We start from the raw sequence: 8,176 nt of genomic DNA, 5'->3' as shown, positions 1-8,176 counted from the left end.
TAATTCTGGTAGTGGGGACCTGCGTCGCGCTCGTCCCTTCGTTTCTCACGATGGGAGGAAGAAGCGGAGAAAAGAACAAATAAAATAGAACACGATATATAAATTCGTTGTTCGTTCGGGTTGGGGCTAATGCTGCCAAATTTTTACTGACCTATCCCAAAATGCATAGCGAGATGCAGGAGAAATTTATATCATCTATTAGCAAGAATAAATTACTTGTATTTGACATAAATTACTTGTACTTAACAACGACGTAAACGGCCGGCGTGTGTATTTTTGACGGACGGCATATACATTATGAAAATACAAATTATAATATGTATCGTCGACGTTAACAGTAATGAAATTGCATTGCGAACGTTTTTCTTACTTAGTCGTACGTTTGTTTAGCTTTTTATAGTAATTATTTCTATGTATCACTGACATTTAACGGCTCGTAGTAAAATTCGTTCATTGAGCTGCTTGTCTGCCGATTTCATGAAGCATGACCTTGTTGACATTGCAGCACTTGCATACAATGCGAATCATTATCGCCCACAAGCACAAAGCGTTTGTTTTACAATGAGAAAGCACGTCTGCAGCAAGTTCGCGACAGACATCGCGTGCTTCCTACGTCATATGAAACGATCGCATTTCGCGGCATTACGCGCGAATTTTCAAACATGTTCTTCTTTACGAACAGGTGTACATTGGATTAGAAAGAACGCTTGACATGACGATTGTAGTAAAGGATGATTCCTTCGTTATCCGTACTGCTTGATTTTTTTCATTTGTTGCATGATTTCTACGCGAAAGATACAATAGAACCGTGTGTTTCTCATGCAACTTGTAGAGTGAAAAAATGGCGAAAGCTCTTCTTCTGTATCGCTCGGCCTTTTAAGATCAAGTGTAGATTACATGACGTTTCCGGCGGTGCTCTTCAAAATTTTGATCTTTCTTCGCCAAAATTGTTCATCGGCCCTATTTTGGTAAAATCTTGTAGCTAAAAAGTCTAGGATCATTTCAAGAATATATTGGTTGAAATTGGTCGATTTTCGCCGAGAAATCAAAGTTTATAAATTAAAAAGGATCGGCGGTTGTTTTGTTTACCACGTGCCCGTTCGTTCGGAAGTTTTGTTCTTAAATTCATCGTGGATTAACTATATTGGTATCTACGTGATCCTGGTAACCTTCTCTACATTTCTCAAGCATTTTGGAATCGAACTGTAATTATTTTTCATCTTTTGCGAAAACTACTCAATCATATTATCGCGATGGTGCTCCAATTTTTAATGGCGTCCTTCCAACTCCTTTGTTCACCTAAGAAAATTTCATCGAATCCAAAAGATTTTATTGGCAAATCTTATTATCCTATACCATTTCAAGCTCATCATTAATCAAAATCTTGGCATCGGTTATCTCCATCATGGGACATTAATATCTAATAAATCAATTAAACTTAAAATAGAATGGTAATGTTGAAAAGAACAATATCAGCTCTCATGATTTTCCTCCTAAATCTCTACTCAACATACTATCATCCTATAACCTGGTACAACCTACCTGGTCCTCCTCCTTGCTGAAGAGAAACTATCTTCAAGTTTTGATTGGAAACTACTCGGACAGCACACCTACCTGGACAAGTTAAAACTCCATCTACCAACTTACCTTTCCATACTTGATTCTGGCTATACATCAACAGCTAAATCGTATATGTATATTTCACCACCTAATCTTACAACTCCCATTAAACTTTCCATAATCCTACTAAGCTTCCTCTCTAAATCCCTTCACTCCTCCATACACTCCTTACCATAGCCAGTACTTTTCCTCATAATAGGAAAAAAAATACTCCATCTGCTCAAACTAAACCCAAAGACAAAACCTAAACACAACACAATACATGTTAATGACTCAACTAACAAAAGACTTCCTCACACTCACAAAATGCTTCTTCTCCTCAAGCTTTCTCCTTCCACCACAACCCATCCACCATCTCAAACCCACAATACAACTGTTACATGTGTAAGATATTTAACAAACTACAATCATCTAACACAAACACTTCTCCTGTCACAAAGACTACTACCCACAACTAATCCATCTTCACAACCTTCTAAGTCTTCCACATCTCGAACTACATCCACGGCCAAAAGAGGATACAGCTGTTCATACCATCATGCAGCTTGGTCACTGAAAAGAAAACGAGGGTACAATCATCCTCTTCTTCTCCTGCTAATCTGCATCTCTGATAAATCATCTAACACAACATCATAACCTCCATGTCAACGACTCACTCCTGATTTTGATATATTGCTGATGGATCTTACCTTCCAACTCCATCTCTTTAATTACCACCCAAGACTTGCCTACTTGAGACAACATTCAAGTCAACAAATGGATATTGAAGGAACATGTCGCCTATGCAAGAAAAAGTGACCACTCAAAACCTATATATGCACTCTTACTTCTACTGTCTCTCCAGCTATGCAAAATTGATACTATATGTGCCAAATATGCAAACTCTCTGTTTTCATAGATCAGAAAAACGACATTTTCTGTGTAATAAATGATTATTTGTGAGCCGCATATTACGATGAAATTCTGTCTGATTATTTTCATTACCTGTGTTTAAAATACTTGGAATTATTGAACTATTCTATTGAACAAGCTAGAACAATATTTAAGATAACAATATTAGAGGAAAACACAAAGATTCAATGTAATTAAATTTAAAATAAATAACCCCCTATCTCCCTGTTGCCCACTACCACCTGTGCTTAAAGCCACATCTTTCTTTCTTCCTCATAAATACTATAATTTCTTCTTCTTTCTTTATTCTATTCTAATGATTCATTTCCTTTTTCTACATTTAAACAATATTTACATTTATATGTACAATATTTACAATACCTTCATTACCTATGTTATTAGCGTTATTCTATACTAAAATGTAACTACCTATATTCTTGTAAAACTTTCAATTGAAATAAAGTTAATTTCTGTTCTTATCAGCTTAATATCTGATATGTCGGGCAATGCCCGACTCTTATATTAAACTGATTTTTGGATATCGGCCATGGGATTGAGCTTGCTTCGCCCTGGCCACGGGTTGTCTCGGTATTGCACTACCTCCGAGTTCGGCCCATTTCCTTCGCGGAAGGGAAACACATTTACTTTAAACAAAAGAAAAAAAAAACAAACAAAACAGCCAGCAAATCAAATAGCAAAGCGAATTTATTTTGTCTGTAACTAACTAACTAACTAACTAACCGAGAAACGAACCGTTTAACATTTAACTAATTAACTAACATACGTCTCTTTTCGACAGAGTCGGCGAAAGACGAAAAGACGTCGTCGTCGTCGGAAAGGAAGACAATAAAGGCCGTCAGACGGTAAGTTGCAAGTGCAAAAAGTAGTGAAAAAGTAAAGGGAGGGGGTGCAACCGTGTCGCACCGAGCGTACGTTCGCGTACAAAGTATGCTCGCCGTGCGTCGTTCGAGCATACTTACCTGACGCGAGGCACCTTGATCAGCTAGGAGGTCCTCTCAGGATGAGGCCCTTTCATTGCACTTCGACTGGGTTGACTCCTGCGATTACCCCTAACGTGGGTAACTCGAGCGTATAATTTCTGGTAGTGGGGACCTGTCTGCGCTCGTCCCCTTCGTTTCTCACGATGGGAGGAAGAAGCGGAGAAAAGAACAAATAAAATAGAACACGATATATAAATTCGTTGTTCGTTCGGGGTTAGGTTGCATGCTGCCAAATTTTTACTGACCTATCCCAAAATGCATAGCGAGATGCAGGAGAATTTATATCATCTATTAGCAAGAATAAATTACTTGTATTTGACATAAATTACTTGTACTTAACAACGACGTAAACGGCCGGCGTGTGTGTATATTTTGACGGACGGCATATACATTATGAAAATATACAAATTATAATATGTATCGTCGACGTTAACAGTAATGAAATTGCATTGCGAACGTTTTTCTTACTTAGTCGTACGTTTGTTTAGCTTTTATAGTAATTATTTCTATGTATCACTGACATTTAACGGCTCGTAGTGTAAAATTCGTTCATTGAGCTGCTTGTCTGCCGATTTCATGAAGCATGACCTTGTTGACATTGCAGCACTTGCATACAATGCGAATCATTATCGCCCACAAGCACAAAGCGTTTGTTTTACAATGAGAAAGCACGTCTGCAGCAAGTTCGCGACAGACATCGCGTGCTTCCTACGTCATATGAAACGATCGCATTTCGCGGCATTACGCGCGAATTTTCAAACATGTTCTTCTTTACGAACAGGTGTACATTGGATTAGAAAGAACGCTTGACATGACGATTGTAGTAAAGGATGATTCCTTCGTTATCCGTACTGCTTGATTTTTTTCATTTGTTGCATGATTTCTACGCGAAAAGATACAATAGAACCGTGTGTTTCTCATGCAACTTGTAGAGTGAAAAATGGCGAAAGCTCTTCTTCTGTATCGCTTCTCGGCCTTTTGGCTAAGATCAAGTGTAGTATCTGTTCTTATCAGCTTAATTGGTAACGCTATACTTGATCACTTTGGGAACTGGTAATTGATCGCTAATTGGAACGCTAATTGGATTACGCTCATTGGACTACGCTCGTTAAGGTCAGTGATTTGAATTTAGTAATCTAACTCTCTTCTGCTGATCTCCTAGTGGAACATTTGGATTGGATCTTCTGTATCTCTTGGTTTGGACTGTTATTGGACACGATTTTTGGACGACCCTTGGACCTCAAGACGAAGACGAACCTTCGCCGTTTGCTGTTGTTTCGGGAACGCTGTTGCTCTACACGTCAATCCGTCTCAATCCTTGGCTACGTTACGTCGCTTTGCTCTTTTAACTCTACGAAACGTTATATTCGACCTGTTCGTGAGTTTTTATAACACTATTTTCTTGATTCGACGGCGAAACTCAACGCTATTTGCGCTTGTTCTACTGTCGATCGATATACGCTCGCACACGGCTTTTTCGACTGTGTTTGGCTACTCACTACTATATTTAAAGCTAGGATACTCTCCCCGCTTATTTATTCTTTATTCTGAGAGGGATCTCAGCCCCGTCCTTGTAGCGTCTTAAAATTTTATTGTCAGCGAGGCCGTATAATCTTCCTCGTACTAACGAAGCATCGCACCGTAGTTTCGTCGCATTCGCGCGTCATTTACTTGTTCTTTTAAGAACAGCTGCATCGTCTGACTATCCTACATCGAACGTGGGCAATTTCACGAACGAAGGAACAATTTTGAACGATTTTCATCGTCTTTTCTGGTAGAGTTTTGTGATTAACACACCCCACCGCGTGGTTAAACCTTCGCTATCTCTGACTATCGCGCTGCTATAATTCCGCTATAATTTGCATTACGCAGATTTACATACGCCGAATATATTATCTTGAAACATTGCTACCCTTCTATACTAGCACTGGACTATATTCTACATCGTTTAGACGATTTTTTGAACAATTTCTGGCGTTTACTTTGAAAGATCTCTACGGCTCTAAACTTCCGCGTCATTTCGAAGCCTGCGAAAGCATATTCATTCTGAGTCTTTCTACACGCCAAAGAAACAATTTATTGACAAATTTGCGCTATACTCTCGGTGAAGAGGGCTCTATTAACGTCTTTTACCCTCTTTTGGACAGATTGGATCAATTTTTAAGACAATTTGCTAGCTGAGATTGTGTTTCTCACACCCCGCCACGTGGCCGAAGGACTACGCAATTGCTTCATAAAGCCACTACTACGTTGGTTTATTTACGACAATCTCAGCGTTTTGGAACATTTTTATCCTTCTAGCTCACACATCATTGTTCGAACATTTTTTTGGCGTTTATATTGAGGGCTTTTCATCGCAACTTAAACTTCCGCGTCACCTCGAAGTTTGCGAACGCATTAACATTACACGTGCTCTTACACTCCACAGAATTAATTGCTGTGTTTGACATTTCGCGCCTCTACTACTTTTCCTTCTGAAAGGCTATATTAACAGCCCTAACATATTCATCGGGCCAATTGAACGTTTTAAGTGCGATATTCTACTAATCCCGCACTATTTTTATCGATTACACTGCGAGGGGTCTAATTACCCAAAGACATCCCACGTGCATCAACTTTTCGCCGCGTGCCAATTTCGTCTACGCGCCAATTTTGTCCGTGCGCCAATTTTGTCTGCGCGCCAATTTTATCTGCGCGCCAATTTTATCTGCGCGCCAATCTTATTTACGCGCCAACTCTATCTACGCGCCAATTCTATCTACGCGCCAAATTCTCCACGTGCGTTAATTTAAAAACACTAATCTATTATTACTCGTGCAGCCGATTACATTGAAACATTCTGTGTGCACTCCTACAATTTTCTCTGCCATTTCACCGTGTTCGGATATACATTCATTCGGAACTGCCTTACTTATCACTTTGCGCTCGCGTACGCGCATTTTTAGTGGTAATAATAAGAATTTTTGTGTTTGGTTGTCCATTTCTTCTCCCGTGTGGGCCCCAAAATGCCCACATGTGTATATTGCATGAAATGGTTCAAGACCCGTGGGCCATTGGCAGAACACTGGCGTACCGCTCATCATGGGACTCCCAAGTATGACGACGTTCCAGCCCAACGCTGCAAAGCCACGTATCGTGTCGATATCCATCCACAAGACATCCGCTGCCCATACCGAGGTTGTATGTGTCAGCAGACAAGTTGCTGGTATACGTAACCTGGCAACCCCATTTTCGAGGAACCACCCTCAACATGAGCTAGTAGTCTCCCACCTCTGCGGTCTCTGCAATACATACATTGATCCCAGCGAATCCCACCAACATGCAAGCTCATCGTCACTCCCACAAGCAGCAATCGCCATTCACTCCACCTCAACCTACCATCGATCCAATCACCCAGAGACTACTCTCCACCTCACCGCCGAGAATTCCACCTCCACGACAGCCGCACCTCACCATCAAGCACATACTCCACCACAGTCATGCCATGCCAATCAACAAGACCTCTGTTGCCCCATGGAAGGCTGCAAGGCTCGGACCCCACAACTCTCAAACTCACTTCAACACCACACACCCCAATCAATCCCTCTCCTCACGTACTACTGTCAATGCTGGTAATGGCTAGTGAGGAAGACCACCTTCCCACCTGCAGAGCCACCAACCAAGCCTGAGAACAACCACTCCTACTTCCTCCACTACCGCCTCTCTCACACCTGGCAGCCCCATTCCTGATTCACAAGTCCAACCATTCTGGATTGATCAAACTCACCACCGACCCACTCAAGAACACCCACTCCCACCAACCAACACACCTCATCTCTGCTGACCCATCCCCCACGCCTGTCCCCTCCACCAACTCAATCCCATCAATATTCACCCCACCACTCTCATCGCCACCGCTGTTTTCTGCCCCATCCCCAGAACACAGCCTCTCCACGCAAGACGCCTCACAGACGCCACCATCTGACAACATCCAACCAACTCCTGGCCACACTACTCCACCCATCCCGGACGCCTCTCACTGTACCATCCCAGCCCCATTCATCACCACCGCTAACCCTGGATGAACCCGACCCTACTCCAGAAGATCCCACCGACAACTTCACCCCACGTTCCCTCATCCATGGCATCACACCCAACCAACGACCAACGCAAATCCATACTCGCACCATCAACACCCAAATTTCCCACCCACGTGCACTCGCCGCAGAGACAATCCACATTCTCCACCATCATCCGCTGACATCACTACGAGCACCTCAAGTGTAGGGCGGTGAAGTTCTCGCTGTCACCATCCACCTGCAGCATGGAGACTTCATCCGGCTCCCTCTGGGGACAAATGTGCAGCTACTGCTCTCAACGCCTCATGGAGATTGGGTAGTACCTCCAGTAGCCCTCAATCTCCCTCCACATCTCAACCCACGAACACAGCCACGATCACCGCACGCAAGACATTGCACCATCCCATTTCCAAGCAGACCAACCCACACCACCAACGACGAACCTCACATAACTCATCCTGCACCCTCCCACCACCCACCGTATCACTTAGCCCACCACCCACTGAACCACTTAGCCCACCACACCAACTTCTTCATCAACATCCAACCTGGCCGACTTAGCCGACGATAACATCCCGTCGCACCAACCTCGGGCACCGTGAGCGG

The 8,176-nt window shown here is 42.5% G+C and overlaps 1 non-coding gene and 2 pseudogenes across 1 annotated transcript; all 3 read left to right on the top strand.

Annotated features, from left to right (window-relative positions):
• Positions 1 to 2,952: 2,952 nt before the first annotated feature.
• LOC124450122 lies at positions 2,953 to 3,133 on the top strand (annotated as a pseudogene).
• A 350-nt stretch (positions 3,134 to 3,483) lies between these two features.
• Positions 3,484 to 3,643, top strand: LOC124449969. Its single transcript, XR_006949733.1, has one exon. It is a non-coding gene; the product is annotated as a U1 spliceosomal RNA (small nuclear RNA).
• An 831-nt stretch (positions 3,644 to 4,474) lies between these two features.
• LOC124450150 lies at positions 4,475 to 4,640 on the top strand (annotated as a pseudogene).
• Positions 4,641 to 8,176: the final 3,536 nt, after the last annotated feature.

This window comes from Xenia sp. Carnegie-2017, unplaced genomic scaffold (assembly GCF_021976095.1).
Source record: "Xenia sp. Carnegie-2017 unplaced genomic scaffold, XeniaSp_v1 HiC_scaffold_23, whole genome shotgun sequence".
Taxonomy (NCBI): domain Eukaryota; kingdom Metazoa; phylum Cnidaria; class Anthozoa; order Malacalcyonacea; family Xeniidae; genus Xenia; species Xenia sp. Carnegie-2017.
Note: the sequence above shows the minus strand (reverse complement) of the source record. Positions and strands in the feature narration are given on the sequence as shown.